Genomic DNA, 26,493 nt, shown 5'->3' with positions numbered 1-26,493 from the left:
TTTATCCTTCTTGTGTTTGCTGTAACACATTTTTCCATTTTGTGACATGTATGGAAATATTTTTTATATGACAACAGAGGTTCCTATATGATAAATCTGTATTTTTTGTTTAAATGAAGAATAAAATACATTTCTAATACATCAAAATAATTCTGAAAATTTCTAACTGTCTTATTAGAAAAACATTGAAGTGCAGCCCCCTCAAAGACTGGATATCCCTATTCTAGAAATTCTGTTTTATTGAAAAATATTTTCTACTCATTGTAGCCAAAGCTCCCAATTTTCTCCAGCAGCAAAAAGGTAAATTCCACTCAAAAATTTGAAAATTCTGTGGCAAATATGGTACATTTGTATTTGCATACTAAAACATGTTAATTTGTACTTTATAAAAATCAAGATGTTTTATGACATTCTTGTGTCTCTGGTTAATGCATTTAGTTCTTTCAGAAGAAAAGGAATCTGTAATCTGTCCTGGGAAGGGTGGGGGATAGACAACGGGGGTAGGGAAGCTAGGAGATGGAGCAGGGATCGAGGCACAAATAAAGGGAGGAAAGATGGAAATCAGGGACGCAAGGGAAGACTAAATCACAAGCAGAGGGAATGGGAACAAGGGCAGGATTAAGCAGAGTTGCTTACCTATAACAGGTGTTCTCTATGGACAGCAGGACTTCAGTCCTCACAAGTGGGTGACATCATCAGATGGAGCCCAGCATGGAACCTTCATCTCAACATTTTAGAACTATGTACATGTCCTGCACACTATACGGCCATGCATTCATGTGGGAGCCCCTTCAGTCTAACAGCTTATATTTGGAGGAGCCAACAGATTTTGTGAGGACTGATATCCTGCTGTCCTTAAACAACACCTATTACAAAGTAAGCAATCCTGCTTTCCCCAAGGACAAACAAGATGGCAACCCTCACAAGTGGTGAATTCCTAGATGCAGGTTACCCGAATGAAAAAAAGAGGAAACCAAAAACAGTGCCAACAGGTACAACTGTTTCTGGTGGCAAGTCTTTTTTTTTTTTTTTTTGCATATTCAACTTTATAGGGGTAGCCTGGAATAAAAAGTAATGGACCTAGGAGGGACAGAGTTGGGTTCTTCATCTCAGGTTCCTTAGGACAGACTGGCTGAGCCTACTGTCATGTCAGGAGTCCCTATCCAAATAGTAATAAATTGTAAATATGTAGTGAGAACTCCAGGTCACAGCCTTATAGATCTCCTCCATGGTGACCGACCTTGACAGGACCCACCAGATTCAGGCCCGCATGGGCTTAACAAGAGGAGATGCAATCTGATAGCTAACTAGATAGTGTGTTTGGCAACAGAAATTCCTGGTTTGTTGGTATCTCAAAAAAGATATAGTTGCAATAGAGAAGGTACAGAGAAAGGCAACCAAAATGATAAAGGGGATGGAACAGCTCCCCTATGAGGAAAGGCTAAAGAGGTTAGGACTGTTCAGCTTGGAGAAGAGACAGCTGAGGGGGGATATGATAGAGGTATATTTATTTAAATTATTTTTTTTTAATTCTTTATTTATTGTTCCAAATAACTGCAGCAAATAATATAACATTACAAGGATTGACTAAGCAAAATAAATCAATACAACTGTATTAAAGTAATAAAAAGTCTATCCTTCATGTCATCAATTTACAATCTCATAAGGAAAAGAGAAGTGAAATTCTAGTGTAATTGAACGGTTTGCCTGAAAAAGAAAAACAATGCATTATCTAGATCATATTATTACTCTATGCCAGTCATTAAATTTCAAGAAGGTTTTTAAGATCTATTGGATCTGTAAATAAATAAATTACAACCATTCAATCTTATATGACATTTGCATGGATATTTCAATTTGAAGCAGCCTTTTTCTAATACTTTCTCCCTATATTGAAGGAAATTTTTCCTACGAACTTGTGTGGCCTTAATAAGGTCAGGAAAAATCCATACCTTCTGGCCATAAAAAGTATTTGTTTTATTCAAAAAGAAAGACCTCATGATGTTATCCTTATCTGTTGAAAAGGCTAATTGGACCAACAGAGTACCCCTTGTCTTTATATCTAACTCATCTTGAGATTTCTGTAATAAGTCTGATATATCTATGGAGCTGCAAACATTATCTAATCCTTTATCACTTAATTCCTTTTGATCTTGGTCTGTCCCCTAGGTAAAATGCCCTTATGACCAGTAAGCATTTTTCAGATATTTTTAATGATTGTAATAAATAGTTCCTAAATAATTCCATAAGATTTATCTTTTTTATAATAGGAAAATTATTAACTAATATTTAAATATCTTACCATATTTTCCAATCTTTTATTTACTTCTTTACCATCCATAATCTTTTCACTTTGAATTTTTTCCACCTGAGATATTTTTTTCTCTATCATATCTGTTACCATTCTTTGCTTTTCTAATTCAGCTGCATTTAGTACAGAGGAATTGGAGGTTTTCAACACTACTTCAGTTAATTTATTTATAGATGAATCTAACTTCAAAACAGTTCCATAGACTCTCCATAGTTATATTATTAGGTTTTAACAATAATGTATCAGATTTTATAACTACTTCTATATTTCCTTGTTTATCTTCTGATGAGTTTCTCATTTTTGGTGTACTTGATTCCATGGGGATCTCAATTGGGCTCTGTGATATACTCAAGGAGGCATTTTCAAACGATTTATGGTCTATTACATGCAAATCTTTAAGCTGATCATTCTTAAGTTGAATCTCCAAAGAGCTTAACACCCCTTCCTGCCTAACCCCTGGATTTTCTTGGGTCAATATACCCTCTCTACCAGGTGGTGATGATGGAGCCGGTGCCCCAGGGATTAAAGATATTTCACTGACCAGAGGAGAAGCTCCCCGTTCTAGTGCTTCTCCTAATGCGATCTGCCCACTTGGGGAATTTTGGGGATCTAGCCAATCCAATACAGTATTTTGTCCCGTTTCTATATATGCCACTTCACTAGGAGGCCTTAACTTAGCCTTCCTTTTAGTGCGTGGCATTTTTCGGAAAATATTTAAATCACTTAGTATTGGTTATTATAATGCACAATAAGTTGAAATCCAAAGCAAAAACTAACAATTTCACTTCTGGGAGCCGTAGAGAGGGAAAAAGAGAAACAAAGAAAATTTCTGTTATAATTATAAAACTTAAATCAGAGTCATCCAGGTGAATCCCCAGCGAAGACCCGGCGAAGCCTGGCAAAGCCCTGCTTAGCTGCGTGCCCCTTAAGCGTGCGCGGCTTTAGCCGCATGCCGCAGCAAGCTGAAATTTATATTCCCAGTCCAGGTCCCGCCTCCTCCAGGAAACGCCCCCCTCAGACAGGAAACCAAAGCGGCTGATGAAAAGAAAACTGTCGGGACAAGCCACCGCTTACCCCGGGAGACCGCTGCAGGCAGGTAATGTCAAAAACACTGGCCTTCTCCTCCCGACTCATGATAGAGGGGTTTAAAATCATGAGAGGTCTAGAACGGGTAAATGTGAATCGGTTATTTACTCTTTCGGATAATAGAAGGACTGGGGAGCACTCTATGAAGTTAGCATATTTAAAACTAATCGGAGAAAATTCTTTTTCACTCAAAGCACAATTAAACTCTGGAATTTGTTGCCAGGGGATGTGGTTAGTGCAGTTAGTGTAGCTGGATTTAAAAAAGGTTTGGATAAGTTCTTGGAGAAGTCCATTACCTGCTATTAATCAAGTTGACTTAGAAAATAGCCACTGCTATTACTAGCATTAGTAGCATGGGATTGACAGTTTTTGGGTACTTGCCAGGTAGTTAGTTATAGCTTGGATTGGCCACTGTTGGAAATAGGATGCTGGGCTTGATGGACCCTTGGTCTGACCTAGTATGGCATGTTCTTATGTTCTTACAGCTGGGTGGACTTTTTATAGGCTTCATTCTGCTCCATGTAGAAGGTCAATCTTCTCTGCAGTCTATGTTGTGTAGGACATATTCATCCTTGTGGACATGTGGCTTTTTGAAAGAATGGGAGGATAATTGACTGATTAAGATGGAAGTCCACCACCACCTTAGGCAGAAACTTAGGATGTGTATACAGAACCACCCTGTCATGAAAAAATGTTTCTGTAAGGTGGATAAGTCAATGGAGCCTGCAGTTCACTGACTTTTGTGCACCCAAGTCACCGCCATCAAATATACAATCTTCCAGGTCAGGTACTTCAGCTCACGAGTCAACTGGCTAAAAGGAAGCTTTCATCAGCTGGGTCAGTACCACCACTGAGGTCCCAAGACACAGTGGCAGGCCTGATGGAAGGCCAGATGAGCTAGTCCCACATAAAACAGACAACCAAAGGCTATACATGGTGATAATAGGCACCAATTACACTAAATTGAATCCTTACTGGAGTTGGTCTTAAAATCCGACTTCGAAAGATGTAGAAGGTAATCAAGCAGTTTTTGTGTGGAGCAGGAGAAAAGGTCTACGGCCATTTTCTCACATCAAAAGGTAAACATCTCACATGCCAGTCCATGGACTTCCTCATGGAGTCCTTGAAGCTAGAAGGACCCAGGAGACATCTTATGAAAGATCTAGAGGCTGTAAGGTCACACTCCAAACATCCAAGGCTGCAAGAGCCAGGGACCTGATGTTAAGATGTGCAACAGCCCCCAATTCTGCAAGATGAGGGTTGGGGAATTTCCCAGCCTGATTGGATCCTTGATACATATCTCCTGCAAGAGCGGGAACCAAACCTGGCTCAGGCAAAAGGGTGCTATGAGAATCAGTCAGCTGGTCTCTCCTGAGCTTCAATAAGATCTTTGCGATGAGCAGAACTGGAGGGTATGCATATAGTAGGCCCTAGTCCCAATTAAGGTTAGTTTGCCTTGAGTCCCTTTCCTGGAACAGAAAAGAAGAAACTTTCTGTTCTGAAGAGATGCAAACAAATCTACTCTGGGTGTGCCCCACTCGCAGAATATGTTTGCTTCTCCCAGGTCAAGAAACCATTTGTGGGGTTCCAGAATCAGACTCAATCTATCTGCCAGGACATTCTCCTCACCTGCTAGATACATGGGATATGACCCAATCCCTCATCTGGACAGTCTCCTGACACAGGAGGTATGATGCCATCCCTTCCTGTTTGCCAATGTAGAACATGGTAACCTGATCTTTGACGAGTGCACAGGTATACAGGTGCATACTTCACAGCTTTTTAAAATCCACGATGCTCGAGCACAGCCCATATACATGCGTAAGTGAGCATTTTTGCGCAAGCAATGCTTTTAAAATCAACCTCTCACAGCATACCAAACTACCCACAGCTCCAGGAAATGTATATGATGAAGTTCTTCCTGAGCAGATCAAATACTTTGAGAGCAAAGCCTTTCTCCATTGGCTCTCCACCCCAGGGTGGCTGCATCCATGGTTAGATCAGATTGGATCTGCCACCAGAATAGGAAGTCTCTGAGTGGCTGAGAAATGCAAATACTATCTTGGAGATTTCAGCTGGCTTGAATCTATTGTGATCTAAGAGTCCACTGGGTTCTTTTCAGATAGAAACATGCCAAGGGAATAACATGCATCATTGGTGCCATGATGCCCAACAGTCTAACGTACTATGCTGATAACCGCTCTCTTGGATCCTCTTCACTGCGGATAAAACTCGATAACCCTCTAAAAGAGGATGGTTCTCGCCTGAGTCATATCTAGCAGTACGCCTATAATCTCCAATTGAGATGATGGGCTTAAGAGGGAGTGTGTGTAATTGATAACAAATCATTGTAATTACAAACACCCAGACGGTTCTGCACATTAATTGTATAGCATCTGCTTGAGATGTGCTCAGCTAGCCAAACATCTGGTAGGGGAAATATGTGTAGCCACCATAGAAATACGTTTTGTAAAGACTTGCAATGCTGACACTAGGTCAAATGGCAGCATGCCATACTGGAGGTGATGGTCCCCTATTACAAACTGGAGATATTTCCTATGACCTGGAAATATCTCTGTGTGGGTGTAACCATCCTTCAGATTGACAAAGCATAGCCAGTTCCCTTTTTTGAGAAAGGGAATCAAGGTACCCAGGAATACCATCTTGAACTTTTCTCTTTTTATGAATTTGTTCAAAGCCCTTAAGTCTAGGATGGGACAGTCTCACCCTGTTTTCTTTGGGATGAGGAAATACTTGGAGTAAAATCCCCTACCCTTTTCCCCTGGTAGAATGAGTTCAACTGAATTGGTCTCTAAGAGGGAAGACAGCTTTTTCAATAGCAGATCCTGATGCTATGACAATCCCCGAGTGGTGTTTGGTGGTTGATTTGGAGGGACATCCAATAGGTTTAATCTGTGCCCTTTTCTTATTATGCTGAGGAACCATGCGTGTGAATACTCGTCCAATGGTTTATGTAAAACTTCAGCCTGCCTCCAAACGGAAAGTCTTCTGGCATAGGTACAAGGATCTAGGATATGCTCCTTCAACCCAGTCAAAACCCCGGTCCCAGGTTTTGACTGTGGTTTAGGGGCTCTCTGCTGCCTTAGGTGGGCATAGCAGTGATCTTCTGTTGCCGGTAGCAAGGGAGTGGAGGAAAATGACTCCCTGGCTAACAGAAATGTTGCCTCAACCTCATATTTGGATATCTCCTAGCTGAAGACTGCAGATCTGGAGTGCCTGTGTAGAGTCTGTTAAATGTTGCAGAGTCTGGGCCACCACTTTCTTAACCTTATCTCCAAAGAGATTCTCTCCAGTGCATGGTACATCAGCAAGACATTCCTGGACCTCAGATTAGTTTGCGAGCACAAATTTTAAATGGCAGAGGATCTCAATGTTGTCTCAAAAATATCAAGCATCAATCTGAACATGTGTTTTCCATACTGCATATCCTTGTCCTCTAGTGACTGGAAATCATCACGCTGCTTTGGATGAAGCTGCAATGTCACTTCTCACATCTTATTCAGCAAGGCCCTCAAGTACTAGCCCATGCACGCACTGAGCATAGCTCCCTGGAAAACTCTCTTCCCAAAGATGTCCAGAGTCCTAGAATTCTTCCTTGGGGCACCAAAGAATGGGTTCTGCTCCTTTTGGCCCTCAAAAGCAAATTTGATCATCACAGACTAGTGCATTAGCTGCCAGAACAAGATATATGCATTCGACTTATTAACTGAAGCAAGAGAGACGTGGTTTTATCCCCATCCTCATCTGCACCTATGGACTGAGACTACCATGATTTCTTTAGAAGGTTCCATGAACTGGAGGATGTCCAGCATCTTGTTCCTGATCTCATTCTCCTTCTGTAAAGGAAATGGAATTTCTTCTGCCATTCTCTGAATAAATCTGGAGAAGCAGATTTTGCTATGGAGGAGAGAGATCCGAGGGGAGACCTGTCAATTCCCCTCCAAGAATCAACATCAGTACCCAGCTGCCAGGCAGTTGTAGGGTCTTCAGCATCAGTTTGACACTTGTCTACATTAACACCAATGCCCTCAATGCAGGAGCACTGATGCAATGCAGTACTCTGTCCAAGGCCTGCTGGATATTCCTGTCCAGCTCCACCTTAAAGACTACCAATGCCAACACAGGCTGGAAGACAGGAGGAGAAGCCATGTCTTCCTGGGTAACTGTTAGGATTTTGGGCAGTAGCTAGGTGAGGTGAACACCACCTCCAGAAGTGGCACGGGACAGAAGGACCAGAGCAAGTGCGGGTGGTCCAGTGAGGCTGGGTTGAGTCTCTGGAGCAAGAGTGCAGGCTGGCTGAGTCTCTGGAAAGGACTGGGGTGCATGGAGGTAAGGGTGAAATTCAGGAACACTGTAACAGAAAGTGTGGGTAAGCATGAAAGTGGGTGCAGGTAGGTATGGAGCTAGAGCATTGGAACAGGTAGGGTGTAACTAGAACACAGGAACAGAATTCCGGAAAGCCTGGTACTGGATGCGGATAAGCATGGTACTGGAGTAAGGAACAGGAACAAGGAAGACAGACTATGATAAAACAGGACAAACCAGGACAAGAACTATACTGAACATGAAACACAGAATGTCCGAAGGCAGAAAGGCAAGAGAGGAACTAGAAGGCCTAGAGGCCAGAGTGGAAGACAAGCAGGAAACCAGAAAGCCCACAGGCCACAGTGAACGGCAAGAAATGGGTGGCTAGAGAAAAGAACCCAAAGGAACTCTATGCCGAAGCACAGAGGCATGAGTTGGGCAAGGTTAAATACTGGAGTCTGGGCATAGGGCAGGCAGGCAAGGAAGGCTGGGTCATCCAGGGGAGAGTGTTCATGGAGGATCTCTGGTGGTAAGGAGGCTACACAGCAACCAGAATTGTAACAGTAACTAAAGGTGTATCGATGGCAGACACCTGGACTCCTGGAGATTGTCATGATTCCTGGGAAGGCATCAATGTTGAGCTCTCCATGCCACGGAAACACTCTGGGGGTTTCATGACCACAGCCAGAATATCCCACTCCTGGCATTGTATACTGACAGAAAACAATAGTGATGCTTCCTGCCCTTCACTCAAGGCTCAGTATTGGAACTCCTCGATGCCAAAACGACTCACTCATTGGACTTCTTTGAGAGGCAGAAGAGAGAGAAAGACTTGTCTCTCTCATCCTTTTCAGTTTTTGATGTCTATGCACCACCAGCATCCTCAATGCCGATTCTGGTTCCAATGGGCCAAACTTAAAATGCCCAAAATGCTTTTCAATGAAGCCAGGATCTGAATTTCTAAGCTCTTAATGCAGAACTCTGGCAACAAAGATTTAAAACAGCATCTTAACCACTCATTTTCTACTCTGTATAAATGTTCATTCTGCTGCAGATTTTTGTATCATCTGCAAAATGACAGAAATTTCCTACCAATCTCTCATCATTTTGTATCATTTACAAAAACACTGAATCCATGAGACAACTCCACTCCACTACCATCTTCCGGCTTCCTTGGCGTGAATTCCATTCACTACTACTGTTGCCTGTTTTATAGCCAGTTCTTTACCCAGTTTAGTAGCTTAGAAGCAAACCTCAAGCTATGAACTTCATATGTGGAACAGTGTCAAAGGTTTTACTAAAATCTAAGTGTGCCATATTCAGCACTCACCCCAATCTAATTCTTTGGTGACCCTATCAAAGAAACTGATCAGAATTATTTGATATTATTGTCCTCTTGTAAAACCATGCTATCCGGGATCCTGAAATTTGCTGAATTCAAGATATTCTCCTATTTTTAACTTTAGCAGTGGCTATTGTGATGACTAGCATAGAAGTGACACCCCCCCCCCCCCCCACCCTTTATGCTGTGGTGTAGACAATGCAGCCTTTTAGGCGATCCTTTGAGGCCTATGCAGACATCTAGCAAACGTGCCCTGAAGCAGCACCAGCTGCCTCCCCCACAGATTGAGCCCCTGAGTTCTGGTGGCCGGCAGAACTTAGGTGGATACCAAGGACAGTATAATCCAAGGGCACACCATGTTCAGGACAGGTAACAGGCAGGAGATACCAGGACAGGCCAAGGATTGGGGCAGGTAGCAAGCAAGCATAGTCAGGTTCCAGGCAAAAGATCAGGTCCAGGCAGCAGGCAATTGTGCTTAAGTCCAAAGCAAGAAGTCAGGTCCAGGAAGCAGACAGTCATGGTCAGGTCCAAAACAAGAAGTCAGAATCAGGAAGTCAGGCCAAGGATGGATGAAGAGACACTGGATGAGACAGGCTGGGTAGGCAAGGCTGGACAAGGCAAGCTGGGCAAGCCTGGAGAATAGGATCGCAGGAACAAGGAACCAGGAACGCAGGAGCAACACACACTGCTCCAGGCGGAAGACCAACTGCAGAGGCGAGGCAATGTTGCAGGGCCTATATTATGCACACATGCCTATGGGGAGGCAGCAGCTTGGCTGGGATGGCAGCATTAACGGTGTGCGATGGTGGTGCAGGCTGTGAAAGGAAGCTTCTAGCAGCGTAGGGTAGCAGCTCGTCAGGCAGTCCCATGAGTCACCAAATGTAACAGCTATTAATTTACCCTCTACTTAAGTCAACTAGTAGGTGATCATCAATAAAAACCAAAATTATGTACAGTTTTCTTTATTAGTTCACCAATAAGGCAAAATGAAAATCTATGCAATTAAAAGCAGGTGGATACTAGAGGCAATTATATATATCTTTTATATAATTGGATAAGTAAACTTCAATCATCCTCCACCTAATTCTTAAAAACTAAACTGAAATGCCTCCCACAGGTTTATAATCAATAAAATATATCCCTATAAGCCCCCCCCAAAAAAGAAAAAAAGGGGTGCTCAAGAAGGACAGGAAACAGACGAAAAACTGAATGAATGAATTCTTTTCCCTAGGTCTTTACTGAGGAGGATGGTGACATACCCACACCAAAATCATTTTTCGATGGTGAGGATTCCAAGCAACTAAAGCGAACCTGTGATAAAGGAAGATTAACTCAAGAGTAACAGATTATCATGATCAGATGTTACACACCCAAGAGTTCTAAAAAGAACTCAAAACATGAAACTACTGACCTGTTACTATTAATTATTTAAAACAGCCACAGTTCATGTAAACTGGAAGATGGCAAATGTAACACCAATTTTTAAAAAGGGTTCAATGTGAAATCTAAGACACTATGGACCAGTAAACCTGATCTCAATGCCAGACAAAATGATACAAGCTGTTTTTAGAAACAAAATTATTGTCCACATAGATAAATATGGCTTCTTGGGGAAGACTCAACATAGTTAAAACTAACAGAAATCTTGCCTTACAAATCCATTTGATTTTTTGAAAGTTTAAATTAACCTGTAAATAAAGGGAAGCCAGATGATATAGTGCATTTGGATTTTCAGAAAAGCAAGTTTACTTAACATAAACGGTGTTTCCGTAGATAGAAGGATGAATTAGCCATGCTGTCTGGGAAGCGTTGCGACCCGAAGTAGGTGGAGTCTCCTCAGCTAGTAACAGAGCTTTGACTCTGTGCGGCTACGCAGTGGTGTTCCCGCGCGGTTCCCTCTCCTCTTCAGTTTCTTTGTAGCCAAGCGAGAGGTAAAGCAAGTGTTGCTTACCTGTAACAGGTGTTCTCACAGGACAGCAGGATGTTAGTCCTCACATATGGGTGACATCACAGGATGGAGCCCAATCACGGAAAACTTCTATCAAAGTTTCCAGAACTTTGGCTGGCCCCTACTGGACATGCCCAGTATGACACTAACCCTGCAGCCAGCAGGGGTCCCCCTTCAGTCTTATTTGATAGCTACAGGCAGTGCCGAAAAAATAAAACAACCCAACCCAACACCGCGGGGCGGCGGGCGGGTTTCGTGAGGACTAACATCCTGCTGTCCTGTGAAAACACCTGTTATAGGTAAGCAACACTTGCTTTCTCACAGGACAAGCAGGATGGTAGTCCTCACATATGGGTGAGTACCGAGCTGAGGATGTCCGAACATGCACCAAATGTACCCAACGGGGTGCAACAGGCACAACAACTAGGGTGGAATTTGGTAGAGAGCATCCTGAACCCCACCGGGCAGGTGGAAGGGTGTTGGTACGTCACATTGGAAATAGGTTACGCAGGACAGATTGGCCGAAGATGGAATCTTGTCTTCCGGCTTTGTCCAAGCATTAGTGGGCTGTGAAGGTATGGAGAGAACTCCAGGTGGCAGCCCTGCAAATGTCAGGAAGCGGCACCGATCTTAGGTGTGCTACTGAAGTCACCATGGCCCTCACAGAGTGTGCTTTAACACGGTCTTGAAAAGGAATTCCTGCTTGCTGGTAGCAAAAAGATATGCAGTCCGCCAACCAGGAGGAGAGAGTCTGCTTACCCAAAGGTTGCCCTAATTTGTTGGAATGGAAAGAGACGAATAACTGAGTGCTCTTCCTGTGGGCAAGTGTACGGTCTAGATAGAAAGCTAGAGCTCGTTTACAGTCAAGGGTATGCAGAGCCTGTTCCCCTGGATTGGAATGGGGCCTGGGAAAAAAGGTAGGTAGTATGATGGATTGATTAATGTGAAACTCCAAAACTACCTTGGGTAAAAACTTAGGGTGAGTGCAGAGTACCATCCGGTCCTGCAGGAGTTTAGTGTAAGGCGGACAGGTAACTAGGGCCTGTAACTCACTAACCCTGCGAGATGACGTGATAGCTAAAAGGAAAATCACTTTCCATGTGAGATATTTTAGGTCACAGGAATGAAGAGGCTCGAATGGTGGTTTCATGAGCAGACCAAGAACCAGGTTAAGGTCACAAGAAGGGGCCGGAGGACGTAAAGGTGGCTTGATATGGAGCAAGCCCTTTAAAAATCGTGTTATGAGGGGTGGTACTGATATAGGGACATCCCCGACACCTTTATGGAAGGCGGCTACCGCACTGACATGCATTCTGATAGAAAAGGTTTTTAGACCTGACTCTGACAAATGCCAGAGATAGTTCAAAACCTTGGGATTGGACAGGAAAAGGGATCAAGGGACTGCGAAGTGCACCATGATGTGTATCTTTTCCATTTATAGGAATAAGATTTTCTTGTGGAAGGCTTCCGTGAAGCAATCAGGACACGAGAAACCGAATCTGAAAGGTTAAGTGGTTGAAGGATTAACCTTTCAACATCCATGCCGTCAGGGACAAGGCCTGAAGATTGGGATGGCGTAGGCATCCGTCGTTTTGAGTGATCAGATGCGGGTCCGTTCCCAAGGGAATGTGCCTGTGGATGGAGAGATCCTGGAGTATGGGAAACCCACACTTGGCGTGGCCAATGAGGTGCTATCAGGATCATGGTTCCCTTTTTCCTGACGTAGCTTCACAAGAGTCTTTATGCTGGTCATGAAACACTGCTATAGCACTATTGTGTACTCTGACCGAAGTGGTAGCTAAACCCGCTTCGTACAGGGTTTGTAGATACTGTAGTAATTGAGAGGCGGTAGCAGAAAAAGGATTTAAGTTCCTAGGATTGCACCAGGTTAGATAGCGATGCCATTTTCCTGTATAGTTACACCTGGTGAAGGTTTCCTGGATGCGATGAGGATGTCTTCCACATTTGTGGGTAAATTAAGGTGATTCAATACTTGCCATTCAATCTCTATGCTGTGAGATGAAGCGACTGATTCATCGGGTGAAGAAGAGAGCCCCCTTTTACAATTTTACTTAAAATGTATACGTTTTTGTTCGCTATTTGTGTGTTTAAGTAGATGATCATATTTTCTGCATGATTTGCTTACAGCCCCTGAGGCAGCAGCTATGTAAGCTGCGAAACTCTGAGTCGGGCAAATTTAAAAAAAAGTCTCTACTCTAATAAATATTTGGAAAAAGACCAAGGCATCTATATTTTTCTGTTTTCCTAACGGCTATTTTAGATCGCCTACCTCTTTGCTTTTTGGGATCAACATAGGGGAATCCAGCGAATCCCCTTTTGGTGGAGGACAATTAAAACCAAAAAAGTCTCAGACGTCTCTGTGAGATATGATGGCAGAAAAAAGGATAAGATTTACTAATTGGCCAAAAGTCTTTCAAGGTACAGAATAACTGTGCAGAGTAAAAACTCAGTCTTAGCTTACAAATCACAGCTGCAGTGATCTGCACCGTCAGTTCTGGCAGCAAAAGCCCTCAAAGCCAAGCTTTTGGGTAGTCCGTGAGGAAAGCCACCGCCTAGGTAACTCAGAGTCCCTTTCTCAAAGTCAAACCTCACTGAATATTCAGTTCCAAAAGGTCCAACATTGATCTTCATTGGATGTCGCCATCTCCTATAGACACAGGATTGTGGGATGCAAATGATGTCGTCTGAGTCCCAGTGCATAGGAATATTCTCATACAGAAAATGAAGTTCAGAGATTTTGTTAGCAAGACAGGTGCTAGAACAATATCCATTTTAAAGCTGGATACAAAGATTTTATCAAGGACAGGTTTCACAGTTCTTGTCCAATGCTCTCCTTTCATTTGGGAGATGACGACAACTCTCCGACACGAAGAAATAAACAGTTGCTAAACTCATCACATGGCTACAACTCCATGTTTGTATTGCTTTAGGCCTACACTGTTTACTAAGTCTGTATGCAGAGCAGTAGGCCTCGAGTTCATGATGCACATCCTGTTTAGAGTCATAGGCTGGATAAGTGTGAGGCAGCCGGGGCTGAATGAGGGTGAGGTGGCTGGGGCTGGAGGTTGGATGAGTGTGAGGTGGCTGGGGATGAGGGTCAGGAGTGGTGAGTGTGAGGATGCTGGGGCTGGAGGGGGTGAGAATGAGATGTTTTGCGACCGTTGCTGCTCGACGTCTCCACTCCGCCCTCTTCTTCTCTTTGGCGACTCCCTCTTGCTCAAGTGGAAGGTTGGCTGCCGCGGCGTCTCTCTGCTGTATTCCCCCGGCGTCCCCGGAGCGACTCGACGCCGCGATCCGCCATGATTCACAAGGGCTTAAGGGCGCGCGGCGTGGCCCCAACTGATGTACCAGCAGTGGCGCGAACCTCAGGGGCGTCCCCCTGAGATGACGTCATCAGTACCAGATATATAAGGTCTTAGAAATCGCTAACTAATAGTTAGCAAGGAGTTGGTTATGGACCAGTTTCGCTCTCTCCAAGCTACTCTGCCTCCTCGGACTTACCAGGGGTACCCGCTCCTCGGGGGTCTCGCTCTCTGTTTTCAGGTCACAGTCAGGAACTGGCACTCGCTCCTCGAGGGCCCACTCGCTCCCTCGAGGGCTGAATACTCTTTCTACCTGGAAGTCATCACTGCCTACTACACCAGTGAGTTATCTTCTCTCTCTCTCTGAGCTTTCCCTGGAACCAGGTACTCGCTCCTCGAGGGCCTAACCTATTCCAACACCTGGACTACTTCTAGAGACTATTGTGTGAGTGTTACCATCAAGGCTCTGTTCCTGAACTCTGCATACCCTGCCTACTCACTATATTCAGTTTCTCTACAGCTCAGTTATCCAGGATCGCTGTTCCAGTACCTGAGGGACTACAGCCCTGCCGGGCACTTCCAGCTCACTACTGCCACCTCTGGTGGTTCAATATACTCTTTAATAAAAGAACTAGTGTGTGTCTGTCTCCATACTCTGAGCCTGACTGGTGGTCCCTCTCGGGATCTTCCCCCAGGGGTGTGGTCATCTGCCACCGGCCCAAGGATCCACCCACAACTACCTCAAACACCAACAGATTGCTAACTCCATGGATCCGGCACAACTGAGTGCTTTGCAGGCCATACCAGGCCTGGCCCAGTGCATTGTGGAGCAGCTTACTTCAGCATTTCATCAGCTACACACACAGAAGATTCAAGGCACAGCTTCCAACCAAGAAGGTCAGTTACAGGAGGTAACTTTAAAAACTGCTGTACCATTAGCGGCTCCTATTCGCTTTTCCGGTGAAATTCAGAAGGGCCGGGGCTTCTTAAACCAGTGCTGCATGCACTTTGCCTTACAGCCATCTTTATTTCCAACGGCTCTTTCCAAGACCACCTACATCCTTTCATACCTTGATGGTAGGGCCTTGTATTGGGCATCTACCTTGTGGGAGCACACGGACCCCATTTTGCAGGACATAGAAGGATTTATGGACTTGTTTGAATCCGTTTTCAACGACCCTGCTCATACTGCTGTAGCCGGTTCTGCCTTGGTGGAATTGAAGCAAGACAGCAGATCATTGGCTGAATTTGCCATAGAGTTCAAAACTCTTGCGGCAGAACTTCGCTGGGACCCCAAATGTCTCAAGACACTCTTTTGCAGAGGCCTGGATACCCGTTTAAAGGAAGAGCTGGCTGCTCACGAAACACCTGACTCGCTGGACAAATAAGTAGCTTTGCCTACTCGGATTAATCACCGGCTCCGGGACAAGGTGAAGGAACTCCGGCCCAAGGTGTTACCTGGGTTGAAACAGGCTAGTGCCATTTCTGCACCTCGGATGGTTCCAGTAATTCTTGCTGCTGAGAAAGGTGAACCAATGCAACTTGGTTGTGGACATTTAACTTCCAAAGAGAGAAGACTTCGGAAGAAGCACGGTCTTTGCATGTACTGTGGTCAGCCCGGCCATAAGGTCTCTACATGCTCCATTCGTCCGGAAAACGGACGGGCCTAAGTCCTGCAGGAGGACTGTTCTTATGCCATGCCGTGCTCATTCCTCCGCCTTCTCTTCCAGTCTCTTCGACTCACGGATCGGTCACAGCTCAGACTCCTGTCCCGATGGACCCAGGGGCAGAAGGCAACTTCAATCTCAGACGTCTAGTGGAAGGCGCGAGGAGTCCATCAAGCTAGAAGATCCACTACTGTGTCATCTTTTGAAGTGGTCTATGGACGTTCCCCAACACCGCCACTTCCACTAAAGCTCAGTGATGTCCCAGCAGCTCATCCACTGCTGCTGATATTCATAACGCTTTCCACGTTTCATCTGAAACCACTCATACTCAGCGAATTTTCTTCCAAACCTCAAGATCCACCTGTCATCAATGCAGAAGACAACTTAGAATTCAAAGTCGAAGAGGTCCTGGATGTTCGTAAGAGAGGCAATACTTTTGAATACCTTCTGAAGTGGAAGGTTTTGGCCCCAAAGAAGATCTTGGGAGCCTCAGACCAATATTCTGGACAAGAGATGCTTCGTCAGTTCCACCTCGCGCATCCTTCAAGATCTAAGCCTGGTACCCGAAGAGGAAATCGCCCTTTGAAGGGGGGGTACTGTTGCGATCGTCGCTGCTTAACGTCTCCACTCCGCCCTCCTCACCTCTTTGGCGACTCCCTCTTGCTCAAGTGAAAGGTAGGCTGCCGCGGCGTCTCTCTGCCATCTTCCTCCGGCGTCCCCGGAGCGGCTCAATGCCGCGATCTGCCATGATTCACAAGGGCTTAAGGGGGCGCGCGCGTGGGGCGGCCCCGACTGATGTACCAGCAGTGGCGCGAACCTCAGGGGCGTCCCCCTGAGATGTCATCATCAGTACTGGATATATAAGGTCTTAGAAATCGCTAACTAATCGAGTTAGCAAGGAGTTGAATAGGAGTTGGTTACGGACCAGTTTTGCTCTCTCCAAGCTACTCTGCCTCCTCGAACTTACCAGAGGTAGCCACTCCTCGGGGGCCTCGCTCTCTCTTTGTTTTCAGGTCACAGTCAGGAATCGGCACTCGCTCCTCGAGGGCCCATTTTCCCGAACTCGTTGCTGAATACTCTTTCTGCCTGGAAGTCATCGCTGCCTACTATACCAGTGAGTTATCTTCTCTCTCTCAGAGCTTTCCCTGGAACCAGGTACTGGCTCCTCGAGGGCCTAACCTATTCCAACACATGGACTACTTCTAGAGACTACTGTGTGACTATTACCATCAAAGCTCTGTTCCTGAACTCTGCATACCCTGCCTACTCACTATATTCAGTTTCTCTATAGCTCAGTTATCCAGGATCGCTGTTCCAGTACCTGAGGGACTACAGCCCTGCCGGGCACTTCCAGCTCACTACTGCCACCTCTGGTGGTTCAATATATTGTTTAATAAAAGAACTAGTGTGTGTCTGTCTCCATACTCTGAGCCTGACCGGTGGTCCCTCTCGGGATCTTCCCCCGGGGGCATGGTCATCTGCCACCGGCCCAAGGATCCACCCACAACTACCTCAAACACCAACAGGATGAGAATGAGACTGTTGGGGAAAGGAGGATGATATAGGGAATGAGACTCATCCTCCATGCCCCTTCCCTGACAGTCTCTCAAATCTCTACCCTCATCCTTCCCACTAAGTCACTTCCCTCTCTCATCATAGGGAGAAGGGACACTGAGAAATACTCCTGGGAACAGGGGTTAAGACTTGAGATAGAGTGATTCAAGAAACTTGACTGGTATGACAATTAGTATGTGTGTTGCCAAATTTTTCCATATATATTCCTTTTATTTTAAAAATTATCTAAAAACAGGGAGAACAGTACAATAAAACTGACAATAATGACAGCAATTCATGGTTTCTGGTGCTGGTCTATATTTCATCTAAATATAGCTCATTTATGGCCTAGTTGAAAGATAGAGCATATTTTTGCTACAATTGCTGTTTCTCTTGGGGGTTTTTATAGTAGAGGATGATGCACTTTTGGAATAAACATGGTACTTATTTATTTAGATTACTTTTTGCTGATGTATTTTTTTTTATGTATTTAATGATTATTGTACTTATATAAGATCAAAATCGTAGAGCATATAGAAAGACATGGTTTAATGGAACACAGTCAACATGGATTTACTCTTGGGAAGTCTTGCCTAACAGATCTGCTTCATTTTTTTTGAAGGAGTTAATAAACATGTAGATAAAGGTGAACCAGTAGATGTAGTGTATCTGGATTTTCAGAAGGCGTTTGACAAAGTCCTTCATGAAAGGCTTCTAAGAAAACTAAAAAGTCATGAGATAGGAGGTGATGTCCTTTTGTGGATTACAAACTGGCTTAAAGACAGGAAACAGAGAGTAGGATTAAATGGACAATTTTCTCAGTGGAAGGCAGTGGAGTGCCCCAGGGATCTGTATTGGGACCCGTACTTTTCAATATATTTATAAATGATCTGGAAAGAAATACGACAAGTGAAGTAATCAAATTTGCAGATGATATAAAATTGTTCAGAGTAGTTACATCACAAGCAGATTGTGATAAATTGCAGGAAGATCTTCTGAGACTGGAAAATTGGGCATCCAAATTGCAAATTAAATTTAATGTGGGTAAGTGCATGGTGATGTATATAGGGAAAAATAACCGCTATAGTTACACAACGTTAGGTTCCATATTAGAAGCTACCACCCAAGAAAGAGATCTGCGTCATAGTGGATAACACATTGAAATCATCGGTTCAGTGTGCTGCGGCAGTCAAAAAAGCAAACAGTATGTTGGGAATTATTAGAAAGGGAATGGTGAATAAAATGGAAAAATAAATCGCTCCATGGTGAGACCGCACCTTGAGTACTGTGTACAATTCTGGTCGCTGCATCTCAAAAAAGAGTTGCGATGGAGAAGGTTCAGAGAAGGGCAACCAAAATGATAAAGGGAATGGAATAGCTCCCCTATGAGGAAAGACTACAGAGGTTAGGACTTTTCAGCTTGGAGAAGAGACAGCTGAGGGGGGATATGATAGAGCTGTTTAAGATCATGAGAGGTCTAGAATGGGTTAATGTGAATCAGCTATTTACTCTTTCGGATAATAGAAAGACTAGGGGGCACTCTATGAAGTTAGCATGTGGCACATTTAAAACTAATTGGAGAAAGTTCTTTTTCACTCAATGCACAATTAAACTCTGGAACTTGTTGCCAGAGGATGTGGTTAGTGCAGTTAGTATAGCTGTGTTTAAAAAAGGATTGGATAAGTTCTTGGAGGCGAAGTCCTTTACCTGCTATTAATTAAGTTGACTTAGAAAATAGCCACTGCTATTACTAGCAACAGTAGCATGGGATAGACTTAGTTGTTGGGTACTTGCCAGGTACTTATGGCCTGGATTGGCCACTGTTGGAAACAGGATGCTGGGCTTGATGGACCCTTGGTCTGACCCAGTATAGGCATGTTCTTATGTTCTTATTCTTATTTATTTATAAATTATTGTAAACTGCTTTGCCTCTCCTTCAGGTGAGGAAGATAGTCTATGAAAGTGAATATTATGTTCTCCCAGGAGTTTTTTCTGTTCATTCTTTCATGAGAAGTGTTTCATTTTCTCTGTCAGTTTTGGAAAATGTACATCTGTGATATCTTTGTATTTTGCACGATATAGAAGGAAATGCATTTCTTTTTCTCTAGTGTTGCACTGCAAGTAGTATCTGGCTTTTTTAGGTTTCCATTTCAGCTTTTGTCTACATATTTCTATTTCTAATTTGTGGTCACTTATTCTGTTTTGATAGTCTCTATGTTTTGCACGTGCAATCAACATTATGTAATCTGCTAGCATGTTGTTTCTGTGTAGAAATCTGTTCAGTCCAGCCTTTTCTGTTTTCCACTAGGAGGGTGTTCTAGATACTAGAGCAGTGGTTCTCAACCTTTCATGACTACAGTACCCTTTCAAGAGTTTTAGATATCTTATGTACTCCTAGCATCACAAACATTTAAAATTCACGGCAATTCAAAAAGGTGTGTTAAAGAGTTAACATGCAAATATATGCTCTATTTGGTGCAGGCCCCATTATTTTCAGAGGGGCCTATTCACTAATAAAGCTGGTCTTGGTATACTAACATACAGGCCAATACAGTAAAGTGCGCTCCGGTGGAGCGCAGTTAACCCGCGGTTGGACGCGCATTTTCGACGCGCTAGCTTTACCCCTTATTCAGTAAGGGGTAATCGAAAACGCGCGTCCAACCCCCCCGAAACTAATAGCACCCGCAACATGCAAATGCATGTTGATGGCCCTATTAGTTATTCCCGCGCGATTCAGTAAGTAAAATGTGCAGCCAAGCCGCACATTTTAACTTTCAGAAATTAGCACCTATCCAAAGGGTAGGCATTAATTTCTGCCGGCACCGGAAAAGTGTACAGAAAAGCAGTAAAAACTGCTTTTCTGTACACCCTCCGACTTAATATCATGGCAATATTAAGTCGGAAATCCCAAAAGTAAAAAATAATTTTAAATAAAAAAAATTTTAAATCAGCCCGCGGCTCACGGGTTGAAAACCGGACGCTCAATTTTGCCGGCGTCCGGTTTCCAAACCTGTGGCTGTCAGTGGGTGCGAGAACCGACGCCGGCAAAATTGAGCGTCGGCTGTCAAACCCGCTGACAGCCACCGCTCCTGTCAAAAAGGAGGCGCTAGGGACGTCCCTAGCGCTTCCTTTTACCACAGGCCCTAATTAGCATATTTTTATTTACTGGATCACGTGCACTGGACACTGGCCTGGGCGCTCGCCCACTCTCCCGCGTTTCTTTCTGTATCGGCCTGATAATGCACCTCGTTTGAAGAGGGACTTATATTTACAATACAGCTGTTTTTCAATTGACATTCAACTGCCAAATAGTGTAATGCAAACAAGCCCCCCCCCCAAAAAAAAGCCAATGCTGCTGAACCAAGCCTAGCAGGAAGGGACATCAGTGCCATGTGTCCAGTGGTGCTGGGCTAGATAGAGGACACATGTCTGGTGATGCTTTATTGTCTCTTCCTGATAAAATGGCACTAAATTTGAAATTTAATGTGAGTGAAATTACACATGACTCTCAAACACTATGTAAATCACAAATCAAAATAAATGAGAGTCTATACTTATTTTCCAAAATAATACAATCCAAATACAACATCAATAATACAGAAATACCTAACCACTATGTACACCACACATCACAGTCATACCTTAAAAGCATCCATCACCACAAACATTAAATAAAAACATTTGTCTTATATATCATATCATCAAGAATAGGAAACAGGTGGAACATAAAATGATGCCATGACTAATTATATCATTGCGGAGATTAATACACCATTTACAATGTTACTGCTTTTACATCAATAGTGGAAACTAACCACATTCTTTCATATCTATTATAGTGTGGGTCAAATTTAGGTATAGGAAATACAAGCAACTGTTGAGGGTGCCAAATTTTGAAGGCACCAAATATCCAGGCCAAAAACAAATATGCTTCTGTTTGCTTTAGGGCAATGTGGAGGCACTACCATGGCACTATGCCTATCTGCACCAAATTCTTAAATCCAGCCCTGGATGTTAAGCCATACATTTTTACTATTCCAGCTGCCCTCTCTCTCAGCCAACCACCATCTAGTACCCTTACCCAACCTTCCTCCTTGAGTACCTCCCCATCCTTCATCATTCTGTTAACCTTTTTGCATTTCTCAATTTATTTTTTATGATGCAAGCACACCATCATACCTTAACACTAGCTACCATTAAAGAGGGAGGCTCGGATTTTCCTAGTGATGGCATTGCTATAACTAGGCATTTTAGTGCCTGAAGCAGGGAATCAAATTTGCTCCTCCCCCAAGTGCTTAAGCTCCAGGTTCTCCCCTTCCTCTAACACCTTCAGTGGTCCTCCATCCCCAGTCCCTCAAGTGGTCTTTGGTCTCCCCAAACTCACCTTTTATTCCCCCAATGATCTTCAGCACCCAACAAGGCCTGGTGGTCTTCGAGCTCCCCCCCCCCCCGGTGCATCATCAATCCCCACGGCTCTCGACCTCCAGTGGTCCTCGAGTCTCCTAGCCTCAACTCGTCCTCTCCAGGGGTCCCTGAACACCCCAACAGCGCTCAACTACCAGGTCCTTTCCCCCATCAGTCCACCATCGTCATTCCTCCCATCCCCACCCCACGGTGATCCTCGCGTGTCACCCCCCCTTTGCTTACCCTCCAGCAGCTCCCCCTCCTCTCCCTGGCCAGAAGCAGGACAGAAGCTCCTCAGGTTCGGCCTACGCAGCCCGCGTTCCACTGGAAGGTGGGGAATTAACCCAGGCCTCTTCCTCTCCTTAGTATCGTTCCGCTATCCTCGTGGGCTGAGGTGTATTCAACCGCCGCAGATCGCTCTCCGGAAGGGTTGGGGGTGTGATGGGGGGGGGCGGGGGGCGGCGGCCCGGCTCAGCCTGGCTCCTCAAAATGTGGGCGACGCGCGGAATCGATCAACGACGCCGTCCTACTCCGCCTTGTCTCATTCCAGGGCGGGCCGCTCTCGCGGGAGCGGGGACAGAGTCCAACCCACTGCGCGCTCCTTTGACCGCGGCCTTCCCTCTCCCTGCTCAGCCACCCTCCTCAACCTCGAGCGCAGCGCGACAGTCGCGCACCCTGCAGCTGCGCCGCGGGCCTCCTACTGAATAGCAACGCTTGCAGCAGCCTTGGGAAGGAAGACAAGGACGGTGAAAAGCAGTTGGGGGCTACTTGTGCTGCCTCAATCTCTCTGCCTCTCTGGATAGCACTCTTCTGAAATTTTCACACTAAGCCTCCCTCCCCCACAGCCTCGTCATCATCATCACCAACACCTTCAGGCATCCCCAAGCTATCAACTCTTGTATTCTCTCTTCTACATTGACTCATTCAGCTGATGATGTAATTTCTTCTTACACTATATTTTTCTCTGCTTTAGACACTTTTTGGTCTGTCCCCTTATCGGTCCAGTAAGGCACACCAAATCCCAACCATGGCTCAACCCCAGAATTTGTTTCCTGCATTCCTGTGCCTGCTTTGCAGAGTGGTTTTGGTTGAAATCTCATGACCAGGCCTACTTCATATATTTCAATTCCTACCTCAAAATTGCCTTTGCCTCCCACTCCCTTTCACTCTCTATCCAGACTATGGCTGACTACTTTCATGATAAATTTCATAAAATTAGTCTTGTGTTCTTAACCAGGTCACCTCGACCTCTCTTCCTCCACCACTTCATTTCTCTCCCCTTCCTCTGGCCCCTGCCACTCTCTCCTCCTTTTTTTTTCAAATCACAGTGGAATAAACTGCCCACTTTCCTCTTCCAAATTCACTACTTGTCCCTTTGACCCCATTCCACCCACAGCTCCTCAGCTCTATTTCCCCTGCAGTCATCCCTTCCATCTGTCATAGCCTCAATCTATCACTTTCAATTGCAATTTTTTTCTGCTGCTTTCAAACATACTGTGATCGAAGCACTCCTCAAAAAAACCCTCACTGGTCCCTACTTGCCCTGTCAACTATCTCTCTCTTCCCTTTGCATCCAAACTGCTCCTTTGACTTTATTTTATCATGAGATATTCTTAATCCACTCCAATCAGGTTTTTGCCCTCTCCACAGAAACCGCCCTTGCCATAGTTTCCAATGATCTGTTTATGGCTAAATCCAAAGGTTTTTACTCGATTCTTATCCCTCTTAACCTGCCAGCTGTTTTTCACACTGTTTATCACCTCCTACTCCTTGATATTCTGTCCTCACTTGATTTCAAGACTGTCCTATTTTTGGTTCTCTTTTTACCTCTCACATCGCACTTTTAGTGTGTCCTCTAGTGCAGGGGTCGGGAACCTTTTTGGCTGAGAGAGCCATGAACGCCACATATTTTAAAATGTAATTCCGTGAGAGCCATACTAACTACAACCCCCCACCCTCCTGACTCCCAAGACCTACCAAATTAATTTACTACAACCCCCTACTCTCCTGACGCCCCCAAGACCTGCCAAATTAATTTACTACAACCCCCCATCCTCCTAACCCCCCCCAGGACCTGCCAAAAGTCCCTGGTGATCCAGCGGGGTCCAGGGTTCGCAGACAAATCTTTAATAAAAAAGTAAAAATCTAACAAAACTCCCCAAGACCTCCAAAATTAATTTACTACAACCCCCCACCCTCCTGAACCCCCCCCCCCCCCCCCCAAGACCTGGCAAAAGTCCCTGGTGGTCCAGCGGGGGTCCGGGAGCGATCTCCTGGACTTGGACTGTCGGCTGCCAGTAGTCAAAATGGCGCCGACGGCCTTTTGCCCTCACTATGTCACTGGGGTCGACCAATGGCGGCGGTAGCCCCTGTGACATAGTAAGGGCAAAGGGCCGTCGACGCCATTTTGATTACTGGCAGCCGACGGCCCTTTGCCCTTACTATGTCACAGGGGCAACCGCCACCATTGGTCGACCCCAGTGACATAGTGAGGGCAAAGGGCCGTCGACGCCATTTTGATTACTGGCAGCCGACGGCCCTTTGCCCTTACTATGTCACAGGGGCAACCGCCACCATTGGTCGACCCCAGTGACATAGTGAGGGCAAAGGGCCATCGGCGCCATTTTGACTACTGGCAGCAGACAGCCCAAGTCCAGAAGATCACTCCCGGACCGCTCCTGGACCCCCGCTGGACCACCAGGGACTTTTGGCAGGTCTTGGGGGGGTCAGGAGGGTGGGGGTTGTAGTAAATTAATTTTGGAGGTCTTGAGGGGCATAAGGAGGGTGGGGGATTTTGTTAGATTTTTACTTTTTTATTAAAGATTTGTCTGCGAGCCAGATGCAGCCATCAAAAGAGCCATATCTGGCTCCCGAGCCATAGGTTCCTGACCCCTGCTCTAGTGGATCTTCCACTGCCTTACTTTAATGTGCACTGTGAGTATCAAAAGAACATTGTTTATTTTGATATATTGGTTTTCTCAACAAAGAACTGTACAGGTAAGATGACAAAAATAATAAAGCAGAGCAACAATAAATCAAAATAATACATACATTAAAAACAATTAACTCTTCCAAACAATTGAAGAAGTGTACAGATTGGTTCATTAACATTTGTATGTTTTTTGTGTGTCTGACTGGGCTTTACTTATTAATTTATATAGCCATTTACTAATAACCAAATGACCACCTACTAAAGTGAACTATTCCTAAATACTATAAAAATCACTTGAATCTTGACCAATGAAAAACATGAAATTTAGAAAAAACATCTGACTTGAATCTGCAAAATTATATACACATAGGGATTTTACTCATAAAAATGGCCACCAGCATTTTTCCCATCGATAGCAGGGCTGAATTAGCCATGCTGACATGGGATCTGTCAGTCAGGTCCGGGAGGCGGAGCTTGTCATAGCAGAGATCAGAGCTTTGCTCCCTGCAGCTGCATGTGTGTTCCCGTGCAGGAAAGTAACAGAATCTCCTCAGTCTGTTCTTTCCGCGCGCGGAGCTGTTCTTCTCCTCAGCGTTAATATAATCAAACATGTCAAAATCGGGGTTTAAACCCTGTAATTGCGGCAAGGTAATGTCGGTCACTGATGGCCATGACCGATGTTACCGATGCCTAGGACCAGATCACAATCGGGAAGATTGTGAATTTTGCTCAAGGATGTCACCCAGAGCACTGAAGCAAAGGGCCTACAGGCTTCAAGAACTTTTTGCCTCGCTGGAGCCATCGGATTCTCATTCTTCGCCTGGCCCTGCAATTTTACCGGCTCCCTCAAAAAAGAGGGCATCATCGTGGGATCCTCAATCCTCCAGTCTTGGAGGTAAGGATGTAGCAAGCCAACAAAGGCCATTGGATTTTCAAAAATCCATAGAGCCAGAATCACCGGCGCAGGACACACTGGCGCCAAAACTCTCGGCGCCTAAAACTTCAGCGCCTTATGCGCATATAAAAGTATCGGCGCATAACACTTCGGCGCCTGGAGAGATATCGACGCACAACATTTCTATGCGCATGGCGCTGAAGACACTTGTGCGCACGATGCCGAAGGACCCAGCGCGCACGGTGCAGGAGATTTCTGCGCGCAAGGCGCTGAAGACATCGGCGCGCAAGGCTCCGAGGATGTCCGTGTGCACAACCAAAGGAAACTCTACGTGCATGGTGCCATCAACATCTGCACGTATGGCGCCGACATCACCTGCGCGCCCGGCGCCAATCATATCTATGCGCACGGCGCTGAAGACACCGGCGCCGATCACTCTTGCGCGCACGGAAACAGAAAGATATGCGCACAAGTCTAGATCCGCGCATAAATCCAAATCTGCGCATAAGACACATGAGCACCCATCTCATGTATTACAAAATGAGCTAAAACGATGACATGCACCTTAACAAGGGGCTTCTTCACCAATAGCCTCACCTCGTTCAGATACTTCCCTCTTTTCGAGAGCTAATTCGACAGAGTTTACAATAAGACGTAGAAAACGATCACCGTCTTCACGTAGAAGTCATACAGACTCGTCGTCAC

The 26,493-nt window shown here is 44.9% G+C and overlaps 1 protein-coding gene across 2 annotated transcripts in view; it reads right to left on the bottom strand.

Moving 5' to 3' along the window:
* LOC115093945 (RNA-binding protein 44-like) overlaps positions 1-22,808 on the bottom strand; it is a 219,062-nt gene extending 196,254 nt beyond the window's left edge. For both annotated transcript variants that reach the window (XM_029606424.1, XM_029606422.1), the window contains exon 1: positions 22,205-22,808. The gene's annotated coding sequence lies outside the window, so the exon portion shown is untranslated. The remainder of the gene's footprint in view (positions 1-22,204) is intronic.
* Between the last annotated feature and the right edge of the window lie 3,685 nt (positions 22,809-26,493).

The sequence above is a fragment of the Rhinatrema bivittatum genome, chromosome 6 (genome assembly GCF_901001135.1).
Source record: "Rhinatrema bivittatum chromosome 6, aRhiBiv1.1, whole genome shotgun sequence".
NCBI lineage: Eukaryota > Metazoa > Chordata > Amphibia > Gymnophiona > Rhinatrematidae > Rhinatrema > Rhinatrema bivittatum.
Note: the sequence above shows the minus strand (reverse complement) of the source record. Positions and strands in the feature narration are given on the sequence as shown.